Raw genomic sequence first — 22448 nt, 5'->3', positions numbered from 1 at the left:
AAAAGAGGAGCGGAGAAGTAAGTAGTTATAGACAGAAGTTTGATGAGAGAAGCTTTTTAATTATAGGAGAAATACCAGGTTTTAAATAGTAAGTGTATTCATTTTAAACAGACCTAAACCAGAGCTTGGTCTCAGAGGCGTCAGTTTACATGCTTGCTGGTAACAGGGAGGTGGAGGGGGTGGAGCGCTGTAGAGGGACTGTGCACCCATCACCTCACGTCACATGTGCCTGTTTGTTAATATGTATCTCTCACATATATGGCCTTTAGAAAGGGTCCTTGTTTTATTCTCTGCTAGATCTCATATCACCTGGAACAGTACCTAGTACTCAGTAGGCATTTAGTAAATATTTGTTAAATGAAAACTTATTTCCAGTGAAAATTTGAGACCTAGGAATGTTAAATAAATTGTTTGCCTAGCTCATTATGTTATAGAGTTGGATCTAATACTAGAATCTCTTGGTTCCTAGTACAGTGAACATTCCAGAATCAGAAAAACCTGGGTTTTAGCATTTACATCCTGCTCTTCAAATGAGTATTAAAGACAGTTACACCTATTTCAAAAGCTGAAATGATACAGAAGAAAATGGAACAACTTCCCACTTCTTTTCAACTTTATCCTATGTCACTGCAAACACTATTTTTATTCTGTTAAAAAGTTGAATTTTGTTGATGTGGCTCTTAAATAATTAAAACTTAGAAGACAAAACTAGTCATTGTTGAACAATACAAACAAAAATAAATTTTTTTTTAAAATCTCTGCAAATCTTGACCTTTTTCCTATTGCACGCATTGTCTGTATTTTCCAAGATTGCAACAATTGAAAACTTGCAAACATGGTTCCTTGTAGGAATATGCTATGAAAATATGCAGAGTTAGGATGACAATTAGAGAGAGTGAGCACCCTAAGGCAAAAGCTCTGAGCAGACGAGAGTCCAGAGGCCTCTCTGACCCGTACTGGAAATAGTGCATGCTAGAGACAGCAAAACAGCAGGGTAGGATTCACCAACAAAAAAATGTTTAGGCTCTCAGAACAGAGATTAGAAGTCAGCATGTTTCTTGTCCTTTACTTCACCCCCTAAAAAGTTCTTTCTGCTTCCTTGAGTTTTTTATATTAGCTAATAAATATCTGAGTAAGGCTGGGGATGGGGCTTCAGTCCTTGGGTCTGCTGACTGGGGGGCTGTTGCCTCAGTCCCTCAGAACATTTCACCTGGTTTCCAGGTAATTCATTGTTGCCACAAGTAGTGTTCCACGTGAGGAATGGGAACCAAAAGAAAGGTTTGCTATTCTGAGTAGTTTATTGTCCCCACCACAATTTCTTGAGGCAAAAGGTTAGAGTATGTGTAAATGTAGCAGATACTTCTACAAAGCTCACCAGGAATAGTACCTTTTATGCAATTAGAAATGACCTTGAACATCTTGTTCCTTGGTTTAATAAATTATATACAATATAAGATTGAAAGGTTAAGAGAAGAATTGTATCTCTCTGTAGTATTTACTCCTTGATGTTCAGTGATATTATTAATAGCAATGACCCATCTTTATTCATATATAAAAATTTCACTGCATATGTATATATATCTTTCATACCATGTAAAACATGGCAAACGTTTGTTTTGGGTTTTTTTTGCACATACATAAATTGGAACTTTTAACACTAGATGGAAGAGGATTGATTTTACTCTTATTACATCAAATTTTATAGTTCTGTTATAAATGTTTTATAGTTCTGTTAAACTTCATAACTAAAAAACTGAAATATAGAGCTACTTCATATTGCTAGAAAAAGTTTTATAGTTCTGTTAAACTTCATAACTAACTAGAATTGGAGAACTATTTTTAGAATGGCCAAGGACTATAAAATGAAACTAATTCATAGATGTCTCCAGTTAATTATAGAGAGATTACTAGACTATTTCTACAAAAATATACAAAGTATGCCTAAATCCACATAAATGGAGACATGTAATGGGCCTCTATATGGAAGTTAAAAATTAGGTCTCCCCTCATGGACATGGACAAGAGTGTGGTGATTACCAGGGGGAGGGGGAGGGAGGAAAGGGAGAAGGTGAGGGAGGAGGGGCATAAAGAAAACCAAATAAAAGGTGACAGAGGACAATTTGACTTTGGGTGATGGGTATACAACATAATCACGAGTCAAAATGATCTGGAGATGTTTTCTCTGAATCTATGTACTCTAATTGATCAATGTCACCCCATTAAAATTAATTGTCTAAATAAATTTTTTTTTTAAATTGGGTCTCCCCAATCATGTGTCCTTCTCACTAAGTTTCTGAAAAGCATAGCATTGTAAAATAAGACAAGTAGTTTGCTAGATTTTTTTTTATCTTAAAATTGGCCTCATCCTTTGACCCAAGAAAATCTCACTTCTGGAAGACTGCTACATGGAAATAACAAAAAGGAAGAAAAATGCTACATGTTTGAAGATGTCCATTGCTGTGGGTTTTTTTATATAATTTTAGAGCTGGGGAAAAACCTAGATGTCCAACAATAGGGAGATGTTTAATATAATTGGAGTCTAGCTACTTAATACAACATGTAATCATTAAATGTATAGTATAAAATATTCATTGTATAGAAATATGCTTTTAATCTGTGTGTTTTTCATTAAACAGTTCAATCTCAATTTAGTTATTGTCATGCCCCTATATATATTTAACTGTCTAAATGCTACCTGGACTAAAGGATAGGAAAATAGACAAGTAGCACCTTTTATAAAATTTTGTCTTAAAAATGCTTAATCCTGTCTGATTGAGCCACGTGATACATTGATAAAGACTTTTAGACTCCCAAGGTAATTATAAGTCACACCTAACAATCACTATTCAGGCTCATTCATTGAAACTAGCCTTATGAAGCAGAGAAATTTAGTTTATTGATAGTGGGTATTTTCCTACCCTTTTCAAGTCATTTAGGAATTCTTTTTCAAGCAATATGAAGTAGCTCTATATTTCAGTGCACATTTTTGCTATAGAAACATGATTTTCGGCTTTGCAGCCCAAGTATGCGTTCCATGTATGAATAGGAGTCTTTGTGCAACAAGAGTAAAGTCATCAGCTTCTATGCTATGAAGAAGAAATGTTCATCTTCTAATGCGCATATATGTAAGCCCTTGCTTTAAAATCAGTCCCCTTAAATGGCACTGAGTATGCTTCTGTGTATTACACATCAATGTCCATTAATTGCATGAAGAGAACCAAAATTCCAATGGCAAAATCTGTAAAAGTAGATACAAAGAAAAGTGGAAGCATCTGTTTAATATATACGACATTAGAATTTAATTTTACCTCTATGATGCTTTTGTGTGGCTGCAGTGTTAGAGCGGAGCACATAAGCATAGCCGTGCAGTGTCAGCAGGTGCATGCCACCAAATTACTGCTTTTAATTTGCATATTCATCTGCTAAGAAGCATGTCATTATCATATCAAAGGGATACTAAGCAACATCTAACTTGGAGAGATGTGGCATAGTTTCAATAGGAGCAATTAATGCAAGATGAGGACTCTTTCTGTCATGTCTCCAGGGCTAGCTGTAATCGGGCTGATTATTGGATACCAATAAGACCAGGCCCAGTTGGCACAGAATGAGAGAACTGGAAAGGGAGCCTGCTTGTCCTCTCCACTGTATGCTTGATGGCAACGTGATGCTCTGGTCACTCAAACAAATCCTGTTCTTATTATAGACACTGTTTATATGCACTCATCTATTTCAGTTGTCAGAAAATGACCAAATTCAGTCCAAATGTAATCATGTATTTAAAAAGAGAGAGAATGATCTGGACTCTGGACTTTAGAGGTCATGTAAAGGCAATATGAAAGATATTGTTCACAAATAATGGATTTTAGTTAGTACTTAGGTAATTTAATTCAAACAAATATCTTCCTTCTTCAAACATTTATTGATCACCTATGTATATGTCAGTGTCAAGTGATGAAGATGCAGACACAAACTAGTCACTGTTCCTAATCTCAATGAATTGCAGATGAGCAGGGGAGACAGTCAGCCAGTGAAACCAAACAAAACGTGAATAACATTCTCTTTCTAACTGAACTTAAGAAATGTCGCCAATGTGCAAAGCCATCTTTTGATATGACAGTAAGGACATGTGGTATCATCTTTTTTTAGGAAAGCCATTAAGAACAGGATTTTTTTAGTTTAGTTTTAGAAATGATCTCATTTTTTCTCCTCTTGATGGTAGTAGTTAAAAACAATGTACAAATTTGAACATTTGGACATTGGAAGTATAGATTTTTTAAATTATCCTATCATTTCTCAATTTTTCATTGGATGCATTTGTATAAGTAAATGTTTTTAACAAGCAGAATCATTAGTAGGTTGCTTGGCATGGTGTCCAGGGTGGATGGTACACACATACACTGTTATTAATTTATTCAAAAAATATTTTGTGAAAACTCACTATGGCCCAGCACTGCTCTGAGCACTAGGAATACAGCTGTAAACAGAATGGGCCAAGGGTCTGCCCCCAGGTTTATATTCACATATGCTCCTCTTGGTGAGAGTATGCACCACCACAAGCTGATGGAAAGCTCAGACATTCATTCAACAGGTATTCATTTAATAAGCACCTTACACGTATCAGACTAGGGAAATGAAAGGGATATATAGAAAGCTTACCTCAGAAACTACAAACCAGCAGTGAGTACAAAAATAATAATAATAATAATAATAACTTCCAAATGATCAACTAGCTTATGTGAAACAAAACTTAAAAATAAGAAGGCATCCACCTGACCTGTGATAGTGCAGTGGGTAAGGTGTCAACTTGGAATGCTGAGGTTGCTGATTCAAAACCCTGGGCTTGACTGGTCAAGGCACATACAAGAGGCACCTTGTATGTGCAAGGTGCTGTTTCCTGCTCCCCTTCACTTCTCTCTATCTCTACTCTCTCTAAAGTCAGTAAATAAAATTTTTTTAAAAATAAGAATGTATCCTTTTATGGTTGTTCAATCTTCCAAGTAGTTTCAGATATCAACCAGTTAACTCAATTTATTCACCAATCCTCTTATCAATTGCTGTTAAAATTTTAAGGATACAGCATTGGACTGTACTAAGCATCAGATCCAACCAAGCACTATGAGTGCATTGTCTTATCGAATACACAGAGATATCCTCTAAGATGTATCCTTCAGTGTATTCAGCAATACACTGAATTTGCTGATAAGGAAACCATGACCCCAAGAGTTAATGTTTCCCAGGGTCACAGTTGGTAAATAGTTGGTAGGATTGGAACTCAGAGTTTTCTGCTGCCAAATATGGATTGTATTCACAATTCTTTATAACTCAGCATTCAATATCCTAGTCTAATCTATTTTGTGGCAATGAATTTGAATGTCAGAACTAACTTACATGATTAAAGCTAATTATTTTGAGCAATAACAATACTTTCCAGTAAGACTCTTTTACTTTATTGTGGTGGAAGATATGGATTAAATGTATACTATATCAAAACTACTGGTTGAAAATGTAAACAAATGAACAAAAATAGTCTTTTTTACCTATATGTTATTGTTCTGATTGACTTTTTCACCAAGTGGAGAGGACCTCTTTTCTTTTTAATTTATTCTGAGAATTGTGGACTCAGAGTTTTTGTTTTGTTTTGTTTAAATGGACTGTTCTGTAGAGTTGAAAGAGCTTGTTGAGTTGAATAAGAAGACCTCAGTTTAAGTCCTGGTTGTCTGTGGAAGATACTTAGCTGGTAAGGGCTCAGTCTTCTTTTCTATAAAATGAGGAATTTAATCTTTATGCTAGCTTAGGTTGCTTCAAGGTCTAGCTTTTTATGATTCCATGCAAAGGAGCTAGCTAAGGTTCTACTTCAAATATGGTACAGAAAATATTTGAATAGCCCAAGCACCTTAAATCCTCTTTCCTATGAAAAAATAAAATTGTTCATGTTTTTAACTAATACATTTAGGCATAACATCAGTAAATGGTAATTGTAAAGTGTTACCTTTTCACAAAAGTTGACTGCATTAAAGCACTGAATGTTTACTTATTTTTTGTTACAAAGAAGGAGAGAGGAAAGGAGGAAGAGAAGGAAGGAAGGAGATAGAAAGGAAGAGAGAAAGGAAGCCAGACTTGGGTGCATGCATGTTACGATGTCTCATAGGTAACAGTCATAGGTATATGATGTAACAAATACATGCACAACATGTGTTACATAACATAAAAACATACATGTATGTTACATATACACAAATGATCATGTTGACAACTTCTTTAAGTTTTATGATTTTTTCTTGCCTTAGAAAAATGAGGAAATGTTACCCTTCAACAAGGTTATATTCCCAGTAGCTATGGCATCCTTCCTCTGAATGAAATGATGAATTCTACAAATGCTAGAGTTAATATAGAAAGTTTATTTATTTAGTTCTCCTGTTCTGTTAACAGGAGTCAGCTTTATGAATCAATCATACATTGACTGAACTTATAACTATTTATAATTTTAACTGTAACTATATTATGTATCAACTGTTAAGTCGAATATCATTGAATTATCAACTGCTCTGGGCATTTGGAGATTTTCTAATTGATTTGTATAAGCCTGCATTCACAGGAGAGGCCTTTGAGATCACTCTGTTGTTTTCAGGATACCTTAATTCAGATCTAAACTTTAATCTCACTAAGAAAAACTTCAGTCACACACACTACTCTCTCCCACAGTCTTGATACAACTTTCCAAACTTCATTACAGTAATTGTAGGAATCAAATAAATACTAAATATTTAAAAATTTTTAAATTGTTTTTTTAATTCATAATTGATGGAGGAAGTTTTTGTGTCACCTATTATCTTAATGACTTTTAGTGGTAATGAGTTTCTGAGCAAGTCCATTCACAAACCTGTCACCTCCATGTTTAGCTGCTACAGTGTGGAAATGAGAGCCTCGATGCTCTTACTGAAAGAATTCAAAGTACACCTCCACCTGATGTAAATAAGGGATGCTGGTATAATGTAAGCTTTTTAGAATTCTTAGGAAAGATAAAAAAGCCATTTCCATTTATGTATATATGTATGTGTTAGCAACAGTGAAGCTAAGTGGTAGTATTGGATACAAGAGAATAAGAAAATGTGGTGTTTAGAAGAAACTAAGCTTTATTGGTACAATTCAAATGGTCAAAGATAACATTCATTTGTCCCAAAAAGAAAAATCAAACATTAAAAATGTTAAGTGATCACTCTAATAAATTACTGAGAATGAAATTGAAGAAAGAATTCTAATATCACACATCAGATTTACTCTTGATAAGGGGAGGGGAGAGATGACTAGAGCAAGATATGAAAAGATGCTCAAAGTCATTGGTCATCAGAGAAATGCAAATTAATCCACAATGAGATATCACCTCACACCTGTCACTATTATCAATAAATCAATAAACATTGCTGGCGAAAATCTGGAGTAAACGTGCACTGTTGGTGAGAATGAAGATTGGTGCAGCCATTGTTGAAAGCAGTATGGAATTACCTCAAAAAATTAAAAATGGAACTGCCCTATGACACAGTAATTCCACTTCTGGGAATATAGCCAAAGAAACCTGAAACACTAATTTGAAAGAATACATGCACCCCTGTGTTCATTGCAGCATTACTTACTATAGCCAAATTTTGGAATCAGTCCAAGTGCCCATCAGTAGATGAGAGGATAAAAAAGCAGTGGTACATTTCCACAATGGAATACTACTGAGCCATAAAAAGAGGGAAATTTTACCTTGTGCAACAGCGTGGGTGAACCTGGAGATTATTATGCTAAGTGAATAAGCCAGTTAGGGAAAAACAAGCACCATATGATTTCACTCATATGTGGTCTCTAGTGAACAAAATAAACCAACAAGAATAGAAAGTTGGTAGCATGTGTGTGTGTGTGTGTGTGTATGTTTTGTTTGGCTGCTTTAAAAGTAGGGAAATTTCTCACTTAAAATCTCCAGATTTCTTTCTTTAAAAAACAAAAAACAAAACAAGAAACAAACAAAAACAAACCAAGGAAGGTCTGGAAGTACTAACCTGTATTCCTACCTGACACTTGGCAGGAACTAAGCAGTGGGTGTCCTCTTTAGATTTTAGTCTCTCCTATTTTGCCATTGTCCCCACCAGCCCCTCGATATTACACCCAAACTGCTTAGGTACATGATCTCTTGGTGGCTTTTGAGTGTTCAACCCCTGATGTGCTAAGCATTACTCTGGGCCACGTCTTTTATTTTGGTAATCCTTGGAAATATCCCAAGAGACAGGTAACATATTAACATTTTGCAGACAAAGAAACCAAAGCTCTGGGTGATTAGATAATTTGCAGAACTGCTCGCCTAAGAAGAAACTACTACACTCTTTATTACATTTCTCGGTAAATAATACTTTAAGGATTAGAAAAGTTTAGACCAGCCATTCTTAAACTTAACTGCATATTAGAATCACCTGAGAAGCTTAAAAAAAAGTGTGGGCTTTATCTCAGGCCTATAAATCAGAAACTCTTGAGGAGGCATGGGTAATTTTTTTTTTAATTTCTCAGCTGAGCCTGACCAAGTGGTGGCGCAGTGGATAGAGCTTCGGACTGGGATGCGGAGGATCCAGGTTCGAGACCCTAAGGTCACCAGCTTGAGCGTGGGCTCATCTGGTTTGAGCAAAGCTCACCAGCTTGGACCCAAGGTCACTGGCTCGAGCAAGGGGTTACTCGGTCTGCTGTAGCCCCATAGTCAAGGCACATGTAAGAAAGCAATCAATGAACAACTAAGGTGTCACATGAAAAACTTATAATTGATGCTTCTCATCTCTCTTTGTTCCTGTTTGTCTGTCCCTATCTATCCCTCTCTCTGACTCTCTATCTCTGTAAAAAAAAAAAAAAAAAAAAAAAATTCTCAGCTGATTTTGAAATACAGCCAGGGATACAAACCCCTTGTTTAGGTATCAAAACACAAGATGATTTCCAGTTTGTTCTTAATTCTAATTTTTAATTAGTTGTGTCCATGAAAAACAGAGTTCAGCACAAATGGCATTACAAAAAAAAAGCACTTATTTAATGTTTTACTTTTGAAAATGCGTATTGTATTGTTATGGACAAACCATTAGCAAACCACCTAAAATGAGTTTGATCTGACCAAATGCTATTCGGGGCTTGAATGGCCCTGTTTGTCAAGGGACTGAAACAAAGCAAATATTTGCATTCTGGTGCCTGTGTGCTGTGGGTGTCAAGTATCTTCACACAGCTAAGTTTCAACACTGCACACAGGAGGCCCGGCCAAGCCTCTGACTGCCTTGAGCAATTAAGTTTTAATATAGGTCTTATGGGAAAAGCTTGTTTCTTTTCTGATTCCTTAGTCCTGTTATGGGTACAACATGGAAAGCTCAGTTTGACCAATCAGTCCAAAAAATAATGAAATTGGTTGTTTGGTTACTTTTTAAAAAATAAGGAATTGGACTTTGGTTTGATTATTATACAGGCGGACTGTATGTGTAAACCATCTACAATGTTAATGCTATTATTATATTTTATTAAGTGATTGGAAAATTTTGATGTAATATTTTTGTAGACAATTCAGATATTACTAAGCCTGGAGAGGAGAAAAAAAGTGGAAAACATAATTATTTACTTTTAGCAAAATGTGACACAACATTTGCGTTAAAATGTACTCTGTGCATTATAGATGAACATTTGTTTTTAGAGGTGTCATTAGTCAGGAAAAAAATTGCAAATTACTTTCTGCTTTGGGAATATGTCTTTACCAGTAAGGATACTAGAAATGATTCTACATTAAAGTGTTTTGATAGAAAATGAACCCAACACCATCACAATTTGAACTTTTACTTCAGACATGACTTATTTTGATACATCGTATAATTTTTGTGGAGAACAATTTTGAAGTAAGGTATAAGATAGCAGTGTTCTCTACTTTAGTGACTAGAGCACTGGACAGTAAATTTCAGAATTTGAATAGTTATCCAAACTTAGATGCTGAAGAAGCACTGGGTGTGCGGAGGCTCAGGAGCCTGCTCTCAACAGGTCACTCAGCATCAGTAGGTCTATTAGAATCCCCTGACTCAGCTAATTTAGCTCATTCATTCTCAAAGCATCTTCATAAGCATACTAATAAGAATGTATTTTAGCCTGACCAAGCGGTGGTGCAGTGGATACAGTGTCGAACTGGGATGCGAAGGACCCAGGATCAAAACTCTGAGGTTGCCAGCTTGAGAAAGGGTCACTGGCTTGAGAATGGGATCATAGACATGACCCCATGGTTGCTGGCTTGAGCTCAAAGGTCACTGGCTTGAAGCCCAAGGTCACTGGCTTAAGCAAGGGGTCACTCACTCTGCTGGAGCCCCCCACCCCCGTCAAGTCAAATATGAGAAAGCAGTCAATGAGCAACTAAGGTGCCGCAACGAAGAATTTATGCTTCTAATCTCTCTCCCTTTTTGTCTGTCTGTCCCTCTCTCTGTCTCTCTCTCACTTGGTCACACACAAAAATGTATTTTGCATATATAATACAGAGACAGAGAATATGCCTTGCTCCAGGTGAGGTTGAAATTGCATAGAGCTTAGGATGCTGTACTGAGCATAGTATTGTAGCCTGTGTGAAATAGATTACATAGATATAGATGATAGATAGATAGATAGATAGATAGATAGATAGATAGATACTAGACATATGCCAAACATACACACATACATAGATATACTATATATATATATATATATATATATATATATATATATATATATATATATAATACTTATAATGAAGGCTTTGGTATAAATGTCATGATATCAAATTCTTTATGATAACAGAAATTTTAGTCAGAAACAAGTTTATTGTGAACAACAAAAACCAAATGAATCTAAACAGTGAATGGGATTTATTAGCTAGCATACTATAAAATCCAGCTGGCTTCATTCAGTGGCAAATTATGTAATCAGGGCTCTATCTTGATTTCTTCCTCAAACTGTTTAGACTTGGCAGCAAGATGCTGAATAGCCTCCCCACGGCACCACCACTTCTGGTCCAGCAACCCCTCTGCAGAGAATTGTTCTTCAATAGCTCCAACAGAAATCCCAGGGCAGCACGCTGATCAGCCCTGCTTGGATCAACCTGCCTGCTCTGTGCAATCACTATAGCCTGAGGGATAGGGTCCTCTAATCGCCTGGGCTTAGGTTATATATCCACTCTTGTATCTGGGTGGGGAATGAAGAGGTCAGGGTCATTCTGCCTCGCCAGCCACACGAAGAGGGTCCTCTCCTGGAAAGGAGTTCTGTTACCAGGAGAATGTGGAGGAGGGAGATGGCTAGACAAAAACAACATATGCTTCATTTCAACATACAAGGCCCTTTTATCTGGCACCTGCCTACCAGCCTCACCTTATTAGCTCTCATTACTCATAAATGCCAGAGCCAATTACTAGTTTTGCTAAATTTGATGTGTTTGTTGAGTGAATTGATGAACAATTGTAACAATAGTGGTTCCTCTATGGTGTTACTGGGTGTAAAAAACTTGAAGCCTCCTGAGTTAACTGAAAATTCCAGATAACTAAAGATAATGAATAGTGCTCTTCAGTGATCTGTATTATTCCATAGAGTGTTGAGTAAATATCAAACTGAGGTTATTAACAATGGTTTTATGTGCTTATTGTACTTCTGTCTGTTTATAAATCTAAATATCTGTCGTCTCTCCAGACTGAAGGCAGAAATCCTATTGTTTTTGCAACCTTCAAAGCACCTACTATAATGCTGTGCAAATACTACTTGCTTAGTAAAATTTTCTGAACTGAAATAAATGGTTGATTCCAGTTCTTAGGCAGGATATTTTCTGCATACTAAAAACAGGATAGCTATTTTCCTTTAAGGAGCTATCAAATGTTATAATTCACATATGTGTATTTGGTAAAGAAACACTGCCCTAAGTATAAACTTTCTGATCTTTTTTTTTTTCTTTCTTTCTTTCTTTCTGAAGCTGGAAACGGAGAGACAGTCAGACAGACTCCCGCATGCGCCGGACCAGGATCCACCCGGCACGCCCACCAGGGGCGACGCTCTGCCCAATGCTCTGCCCCTCCGGGGCGTCGCTCTGCCGCGACCAGAGCCACTCTAGCGCCTGGGGCAGAGGCCAAGGAGCCATCCCCAGCGCCCGGGCCATCTTTGCTCCAATGGAGCCCTGGCTGCGGGAGGGGAAGAGAGAGACAGAGAGGAAGGAGGGGGGGGTGGGGGTGGAGAAGCAAATGGGCGCTTCTCCTATGTGCCCTGGCCGGGAATCGAACCCAGGTCCCCCGCACGCCAGGCCGACGCTCTACCGCTGAGCCAACCGGCCAGGGGCCTAAACTTTCTGATCTTATAGTAGTTGTCCAAAGCAGCCTGAATAATAAAAATTGTTGCCTGGTTTCTAGATGGAAGTTGAACACTGGAGTGTTTTAGAAATATTAAAGCCCACAGGTAAGAAACCTCCTACTTACAGAAATTTGCAGGCAGGTGAGCTTAGCTTTTTTAATGATATGGAGATTTTAAAAGGAAGTAAGACTGTTCAACAATTAAAATTTATTCTGTGAACTTTTTTTTGCTTTAACTATAGGTCAAATCTTCCATTTATGATATTATTAAAAATCACATTAGTATAGTAGTTTATAGTCTATAAATTGCTTTCACATTCAAAATTGCATAATTCATTTGAAAAAAAAACAGGGTTTTAGTTGACAGTAAGTATAAAATGAACTACTGCATGCTTAGTTGCCAAGAAACATAATGTGATTTCAGACTGCATTAATAGAAGTAAAGTGTCTGAACAAAGGAGGTGACAGTTTCATTGCAGTCTGTACAGTTAGGAAACACCTGGGGCATTGTGTTCAGCTCCCTGCTTCCTTGAGTCTTAAGAGGGACCTTGAGTGACACAATTGGAGATTGCCCAAAGGAAAGCAACCAAAACATGGGAGATCTGAGGCCAAGTCAGATGAGGAACAGCTGAAAGAGCTGAAAATGTTTGATATAAAATAAAAAAGCAATGAAAAATATAGCAACATCCTTTAAATATTAATAGGGCCATCAAATCAAGTATGAATTAGATCTTTCCATATATTAACTGAGAGTACAGAATTAGGATGAAGAGCTGAAAGGTACATATTTCAGTTTAACATTTAAAAAAGTTCTAACCCCCAAAAAGTTATTTTGAAATGACATGATGGTTTGCCTATCACTGGTAGTGATAACTCAGTGTCTACATGGTCACTTATCAGAGATCTCAGCTCCACCACATATTAGCTATGTGGCTTTGGACAAGTTACTTTACCTCACTAAGACTTTATTCTAATCTTGAAAATAGAATTATTAGAATGTCTATAGGGGTGATGCAAGTCAGACCATCAGCAGTGTCTGCTCATTATATATGCTCACTGAAGGAGAGCGTAATCAGAGTAGCTTGAGAAGGGCATCTACAAGCCATCCAGAAATAGGAAGGAGGGATAATAATGTCAGGGTTTAACTCCCTAAGCTTTCATACAAAACCAAAGTTTGACAAATGTTGATGTGCAAACCTGTGTCCTCATCAAGTTGCAGTGATTGATTATGATTTTTTTTGTCTTGAATTTTATTGGAAACCTTAGCCAGAGGAATCACAATTTTTCTGAATAATCAAACAATGTTTGTGGAATAGCTCCCTAACTTTATGAAATGCCATGGAGTATTATTTTTAAGCATTTGGAAAAAAAGAGTGACCCAAGAAGCGGCAGGAGAGACTGAACAGGATGGTCACTGAGCCAAGCAAAGGCCAATTTACTTTGCGGTACACATTATATGTAAGAAATGACTAATACAGACATAAAGGTAATATGCAGCCCAAAGGCAATATGGGTTTACGGAAACTGACTCTATTCAAATTGCAAACACTTATGAAGCACCACGTCAGCCTTTGAAGAATAAAAGCTGAACATAGGAAATACAGAAGTAACTACAGGAAATGACCCCTGCCCTCAGGAATTTATAGAGTATAGTCTGAGATACAGTAATATACAGAACTTATCATAAGTCAAAACAAAATAATTTAAACCAAATGTTGTGAGAAAACAGCATGGGAGCAATGAATATAAAGGAAGTATCATTCAGGTTTGAGGAGTCGGGAGAGTTTTGCACAAATGATACTGACACTGGTCCTACCTTTCTTTACATGGTGAAAGAAGGACATGCACTAAAGGTCTCGGGAGTACCATTAGTCAAGGTGAAGAGATGTGGAAGAGCATCAGCCTTCCAGAGATGGCAGGCTGTCTGGAGTTGCTTGAATACCAGAAGTTGTGAGGAAGGAAGGAGTGGCAGGAGATGAGCCCAGAAAGGCCAGAGGGGTCAGATGTTAAGGAGTGCAAACCTAGGCTAGGGAACCAAATGAAGAAAGCATTGTTGGCAGAGAAACTCCATGATAACATACTTCCTATTAGGTATTCCCTGTGGGCCCACTGATGGCTTCCTTGGGCCACTCAGTAACAAAACATCTCATAAAGGTTGCTGAACTTATGTTGAGATGATTCGTAGAGGTCTCAGACTGAGGAGGTGAGAGAAGATATCAATTAAAAATCCATAAAGGTTCTTGAGTGAGGAGTGAAATAATAAAAATTGTGTTTTGTGGAGTCCGGAGAGTTAGTTGTGAAGATTACAGAGGAGAGAGACTAGAGGCAGAGAACGGTGGTATGAGACAATGTGGAGGAGACCAATGGATGCATTCTGCCCAAGGAAATGTGTAAGAAAGAGTGGGCCAGGAGGCAACATTGAGAAATAAGTGGAAGGAATGGAAAAGAAATATGTAGGAAAAGAGAACAGTAAAAATTGTATATACATATGTTTCTAACATTCATGCTGTATACATATATATTTGAAAGATGCTCTGGCCCAGGCTGCCTATGTGGTTCCTATAGTCTATTACTGTTTTCTTTAAAAACATATACTCTATCTGTGGAAAGGCTGCTTGTTTATTTCCCAATTTTTTTTTGGGGGGGGAGGAGTTTTCACTTACAGTTTATAGTCAATATTATTTGTATTGAAAATTCAAGAGGAAGACTCCCAAGCTCATTTTACAGGGCCAGCATTATCCTAATTCCAAAACCAGTTAAAGGCCCTACAAAGAAATAAAATTACAAGCCATGATGAACTAAATGCAAAAATCCTCAATGAAGGATTGGCAAACTGAATTCAGCAATAGATTAGAAAGATCATACACCGTGTTCAAGAGGGGTTTATTCCTGGGATGCAAGGTTGGTACAGTATCCACAAATCAATTAATGTGATGCACCACATAAACAAAATAAAGAATAAAAACCCTATGATTATTTCCCAATTTCAGTTCTATCCAGTCACAACAATTTCTTAACAAAAAATATAGTTTCTGCACTAAGAAAGAGAATTTCTGCATAATGGAACTAAAAAGGGATAGCTACTGATTATGAATTTTCCCATTATATTTTGTAAGTAGTAAAGCAGGAAATAATATTTTAATTTTTGGAGCTTTGTGAGCAAATCTGTAATATAATTGTTGCTATTTACAAATTTGCATATTCTAATGATGACTGTGAAGCAAGCTTTGTCATGTATCATGTGTGCATGATACAACCAAGCCATTTTTTTTTTTTTAAGTGAAAGGAGGGAGATAGAGAGACAGATTCCAGCATGCACCCAGACAAGGATCCACCTGGCAAGCCCCAACTGGGGCTGATGCTCGAATCAATGGAACTATTCTTAGCACCTGATGCCAACACTCGGATCAATTGAACTGCTGGCTGGGGGAGATGAAGATAGAGAGAAAGGGGAAAGGAGAGGAAAAAAAGCAGATGGTCACTTCCCATGTGTGCCCTGACTGGAGACCAAACCTGGGACATCCACTTGCTGGGCCAACACTCTATCCACTGAGCCAACTGGCCAGGGCCCAGGCCACTTTTTAACCTTGTGAATTAAGATTGCAATTCCTTCTCAGTTTATTATTTTAAAATGAAAATGTATCAAAAGTCATGATATTTTTCAATATCCTTTAACTCAATTTCCTAAAACTTTATCATTCAAATTTTTCATGGATATATTTAAATATTTTATTGCATAGATATTTTACCTTCTGTAGCAAGAAGGAAATCTAAATGTCCCATAAAATATAATTAAATAATTTGACACATGAATATGATATACATTGCAATAGTCTATAGCTTAATAATAATGTTTCTTAATAGAGTATAATTAAGTAATGTTTAATGCTATAATGTTCACAATATAGTGTTAAGTGAAAAAGCACACCACAAAATGGTCTAAACTATATAATCCTGTTTTTGTAAAAATAAATGCATATATATTTATGCATAGAAAAAGAATAAAGGTTATTCATCAAAATGTATCTGTAGTTATCTCTGGTAGTGATTTCTATATTATTCTTTGGCTATTCTGTATTTTTCAGGATAAATATATAAAAAATAATACTTAAAAGTTATTGTTTTAATAATATGTAAGTAAACTTTTATTTTGAAACTTAAGACATCACTCAATTGGTGGGTATTTGTCACACTCAATTGGTGGCTAAGGCATTTTTAAAACAAGTTAGTTCTTGCTTGACCAGTGGTGGCACAGTGGATAAAGTGTTGATCTGGGATGCTGAAAACCCAGGTTCAAAAATCCAAGGTTACCACCAGCTTGAGCACAGGATCACCAGCTTGAGTGTAGGATCATAGGCATGATCCCATGGTCACTAGCTTGAGCCCAAAGATTGCTGGCTTGAAGCCCAAAATCTCTGGCTTGAGCAAGTGGGTCAGTGGCTTGGCTTGAGCCCCCAGTCAAGGCACAGATAAGAAGTAATCAATAAACAACTAAAGTAACACAACTATAAGTTGATTTTTCTCATCTCTCTGTCTTCCTATCTCTCTCTCTGTGTGTCTCTGTTCTCTGTCTTTCTCTCTTTTGCTAAAAAAATAAATTAATTAAATAAAACAATTTAATTATTTTAATTCTTCACTTATGTGAAATTCATTTATAGTGAGAATAATACTATCTGGGTTTCCAAAAGAAAAAATGATGAATAGTTTAATTGTAGTTGAGAAATCACTTTTACCCTGTAACTATATAGTTAAAATAATTTTTTTGATCTTTTGGTTCAATCTGAAAGTCTCAGATCCACATGATTCACATTTATTGGTTGTATATGTGTGACCCATATGTAGTAAGTTTGGAAGAAGCCACGGGAATAAAGTGATGAAGGAGACTTTCTGCTTGGTTAGTGTCCTTTCAATGCTAGTACACTGTGACAAAAAGAAAAATGCCTTTTAAAGAATCAGGAAGGTTCTTGGGAAAGAAAGAAAAAGATAAGAGATCTCTGTTGTTAGAAGGAAAACTGTATAAAAGCATGTTTTCATGATAGAGTTGAAAAAAAAATGGCTTCCAAAAGAACTAAACTGAGACTGTGAAAAGACTGAAGTGTGACTTTCAGAGCATCCTGGGCAATGTGATGATTGGGTGAAGCATGGCCAGTGTGTGGCACAGGACTCAGCAGGACCTGAACTGGTCACCCTCCCTTTACCATATGACTTGGGTAAGACCTTTGGGACCTACCTGGGAAAGTTGTAAGGGGGATGTAGGGGAGAAAAAAGAAAGACAAATCTTGAGAAACACAAGCAAAATAATGGCAAAAGAAAGGAGCACAGAAACACATAGTTTGATGTGGTGTATGTAATAAGCAAACTAGAGCCCTTAATAAAAACCAGTTATGCTTTTGCCATCGGTCAACCCAATGAAAGATAAAATAATACAGACTAAAGATAGGAGAGTAATGGCAATGCTACTGACCACAGGAGCTACTTTTAGAGAGAGATACTGCTACCAGAGAAAGTGAGAGCACTCTTGCATACTGTACCAGATTTAATATTCTAATGCACAACTCTATTTCCTCAGAAACCTTCCGTGTGTCACCCTACTCCCATGCCTATGAGAGGAAGCTCAGATTTCCTGGTCTGGCATTCAAAGTGTTCCCTGATCTGCCTTCGGCCTCCTCTACAATGTGACATCCTGGAGCTTACTTACAATCTGTGCTCCAACCAAATCGAATTATACGCCTTTCCCACTTTCCTATCTTTGCACACACTGTTTTCTCTATCTGAAGGCTCTTATTCCTCATTGTTGGATAAATACACTCAGTGATGTTTCAGGGTCCCATTTCAAGTGCCATGGTCTAAAAAGCTTTATTCTGTCCTCTGTTGCAAGTAATTTTTCTCAACTCTGATCTCCCTCATTTGTGGGAGTCCCTCCCTCTTAGGACTCTTTCAATCCAACCAGAATTTATTGACCACATACCATGTATGATGTACTCTACTAGATTTTAGAAATACAACTACACACACACACACACACACACACATTCCATGTCCTCAAGTAGCTAATAGGATAAATGGGAAATAATGAGGTTATTGATTTACTGTGAATCAGTGTGAAAAATTCAAGAAGAGAAATGTATACTAAATATACCAGCGTTGCAAAGAAATGGTCATTCCCATCTGAGTAAAATGGCCCCACCATTCACCCAGTTGCTGGAGCTAAAAATTCTGGAGTTCATCTTGGAGTCTTCTCATTTTCTGGCCTCCACATTCAGTTTATCAGCAAGACTGTAAACTGCACTTCCAAAACACACCCTGAATCCATCCACTTATCTCTGTTTCTACCACTATGACCATCTCTTGCCCTATCAGTCTCCCTAAGAGTCTCTCTGCTTCCTTCCTGTCTTGCCTTTCTGCAACCCATTCTGTACAGAGAACTCAGGGTCATCTTTCTAAAATGTTAATCAACAAAAAATTTTGCAAAACTATGCCCTCCAAAATAAATAAATAAAACATTAATCAAATCATATCCCTTGTCTGCTTATAACTTACTCAAATAGTTTCCAGCCACATATAAAACCAAAACTTTCCATGGCCTACAAAGTCCTCTGTTTCCTCTCCCCAAGTTCACTTCCTCCCTCCCTCCTTCTCTCTGCTATCTTCTACTCGCAATGGTCCCGTTTTTGTTCTCAGACTCATCAAACTTGTTCTGATCTTGTATCTCTGCACAGTTATAATCACCTGTCCAAAATTATGCACCTATTAAATGTCAGAACTAGGAAGTCAACCCAGAGTCCAACACTAGAACCCTGCTCTTAATCTTTACAAAATGCTACTTCTGAAAATGAATGCAGTGTTGAACTCTGCTTATATGGAAAGGATAGCTGCTCAGAGAAAATAATGCTACAGTGGAGTTTTGAAGGACAACTAAGAGTTTGTCGAAGAATAACGGAGTGAGCGATATTCTAAATTGAAGGTGGAGTGTATTCAAAAGCATGTATTTTGTAATAATAATTTGTATATATCTTCCTTATCATATTTGCATATACCTTAAGTTTCAAATAACATTTATTATGTACCTCCATGCCCTGAGTGGTGCACATACATCTTTGTCTGGAAAGGGCTTTGAACAAGAATTCAGAAAACAATTAATTTCTAACCCCCACTCTAAAATTATGAATCTCTATAACCTCTGAAATGCTCTCTGAGCTTTGATTTCCCTACCAATGAATGGAAATGATAATCCTTTGTTTCAGGATGCTGGAAGCTCACAAGAAGATCATGGATGTGAAAAAAGGGTACGGGCTATAAAGCATAGAAGAAGTGGCATGCCCTTTCCCTCATACAGCTTAGTGTAGCTTAATAATTTTAATCGTTTTCCCACACCTTAAGGCTTAGATTTTTCAATACTGGATTTCCTCTCCTGACTCAGCTAACTTACTAGAGCTAGCTGAATCTTTTGGGATGTTCAGCTCAGCTTTCTTTTGATGAGTCTCAGTTCTTTACTAACCCTAATGCCTGCCCTCTTGTATGGCTGAGATTTTGACTGGGATTGTATTAGTATGCAAATCAACTTGGGGACATCTTATTAGTAAGTCTTTCAATCCACAAATATGATCTATCCTTACATTAATTTGATCTTTAAATTTTTTCCCAATTATGTATAATGTTTTTATATAGATCCTATACATCTTTTCTATGCACTTAATAATTTCTAATGCTATTGTATATGGTATTATTTTTAAATTTTATTTTCTAGTTGCTTTTTTTAGTTTATAGAAATATAATTCATTTTTATTTATTGACATAATATCTTTTTTTTAACAGAGACAGAGAGAGGGATAGATAGGGACAGACAGACAGGAATGGAGAGAGAGATGAGAGGCATTAACCATCAGTTTTTTGTTGCGACACCTTAGTTGTTCATTGATTGCTTTCTCATATGTGCCTTGACTGCGGGCCTTCAGCAGACTGAGTAACACCTTGCTTGAGCCAGCGACCTTGGGTCCAAGCTGGTGAGCTTTTCTCAAACCAGATGAGCCCGCGCTCAAGCTAGCAACCTCAGGGTCTCGAACCTGAGTCCTCCGCATCCCAGTCCAACGCTCTGTCCACTGCACCACTGCCTTGTCAGGCGATATTTATTATTTTGGAAATTATTTATTAATTCCACAAGTTAACTGTAGAATATTTTTATTTTCTAGTTGGACAGTTATATCAGTTATAAATAATAGTAATTTTATTTATTATTTATTTATTTACTTTTTGTGACAGAGACAGAGAGAGAGAGGCAGAGAGGACATACAGACAGGAAGGGAGAGAGATGAAAAGTATCAGTTTTTCGTTGCAGTTCCTTAGTTATTCATTGATTGCTTTCTCATATGTGCCTTGACTGGGAGGTGGGGGGAGCTACAGCAGAATGAGTGATCCCTTGCTCAAGCCAGTGACCTTGTACTCAAGCTAGGGACCTTGGGCTTGAAGTCGGCGACCTTTGGGCTCAAGCCAGCAATCATGGGGTCATGTCTATGATCCCATGCTTAAACCAGCAACCCCATGCTCAAATAATACTATATACAAGCTGGTGAGCCCACACTCAAGCTGGATGAGCCCACACTCAAGCTGGCAACCTCGGGGTTTTGAACCTGGGTCCTCTGCATCCCAGCCCAACACTCTATCCACTGTACCACCAACTGGTCAGGCTAAATAATAGTAATTTTAAATTTTATTTTTCTTTATAAATATTATATCTTTTTTTACCCTATTGCATTTCCTGAGCCCTCCAATAAAATGTTAAGTAGTAATAGAGGACATCTATGTCTCATTACAAATTTCAAAGAAAAAGCTTTCAATATTTTACCATTATCATGCTTACTGTATAGGACTTTTATAGCTGCCCTTTCAGCTTAAAAAAGTTCCCTTGTATTTCTGGTTTACTAACAATTTTTAACATGGATTGGTATTGAATTTCACCAAATATTATTTCTGAACCTACTGAAATGATATATCTCTTTTAATTATTTCATTACTTTGATTTAGAATAAATGATTTTAGAAGGTTAAATCAACCTGGCATTATTGGAATAAACTCAACTTGGTTATGGTGTAGTATTTTTTTTTAGACATTGCCTAATTTGGTCTGCTTATATTTTGTTTAATATTTGTGCATCTATGTTCTTAAGAAGGAAGAGAGGGAAAGAGAAGTAGAGACAGAGACAAGGAGAGAGAGGAGAGAAAAATTGACTTGCAGTCTCAATTTTTGTAATATTATTAAGTTGTGGTAAAGGTTATGCTGTCTTCATGAAATTAGTTAGGCTTTTCCCCTCTTTTTCTTTTCTCTGGATAAGTTTGTGAAATTTGGGGTTTATTTCTTTAAAAATTTGGTAGAAGCCATCCGGTTCTAGATTCAAACTATAAATTCAGTTTCCTTAATAAATATGAGATTATGCAGATCTTCTGTTTCCTCTTGGTCAGATGTATTTTTCGAGGACTGCATACACTTCATCTAAATTTGTAACTTATTGGCATAAATTTTTTTTCAAAATGCATGTGCATTTTTTAAAGATTTTATTTATTCATTTTTAAAATTTTTCATTTTTAGAGAGGAGAGAGAAAGAGAGAGAAGGAGGGAAGGAGCAGGAAGCATCAACTCCTGTATGTACCTTGACCGGGCAAGCCCCGGGTTTTGAACCAGCAACCTCAGCATTCCAGATCAACTCTTTATTCACTGTGCCACCACAGGTCATAAAACTGTTTATAATATCTTTTTATCACTTTTACATCTGTGAGAACTGTAGCATTGTCATGATAATGCTATTTATAATAGTTATCTGTACCTTCTCTCTCTTTTTTTCTTGATCTAGTCTTAGTTTCCATAGATTTAATTTACTTTATTATTTTCTAAATACTTGAAGTTGATGCTTAAATACTTTATTTTTTGTCTTCATCCTTTAATATATGTATTGTTGCTCTAAACTTACCTTGAAACATAACTTTATTTGCATTGCAAAAATTTTGAATATATTTTTGTTATCATTTAATACAAGTATTTTCTGACTTTAAGTGATATTTTTCTTTGATCTCCTTGTGTATTTAGTTTATTGTCTAACTGCTTAACCTTGTGACT

This window comes from Saccopteryx leptura, chromosome 8 (assembly GCF_036850995.1).
Source record: "Saccopteryx leptura isolate mSacLep1 chromosome 8, mSacLep1_pri_phased_curated, whole genome shotgun sequence".
Taxonomy (NCBI): domain Eukaryota; kingdom Metazoa; phylum Chordata; class Mammalia; order Chiroptera; family Emballonuridae; genus Saccopteryx; species Saccopteryx leptura.
This window is presented reverse-complemented; position numbering follows the sequence as displayed.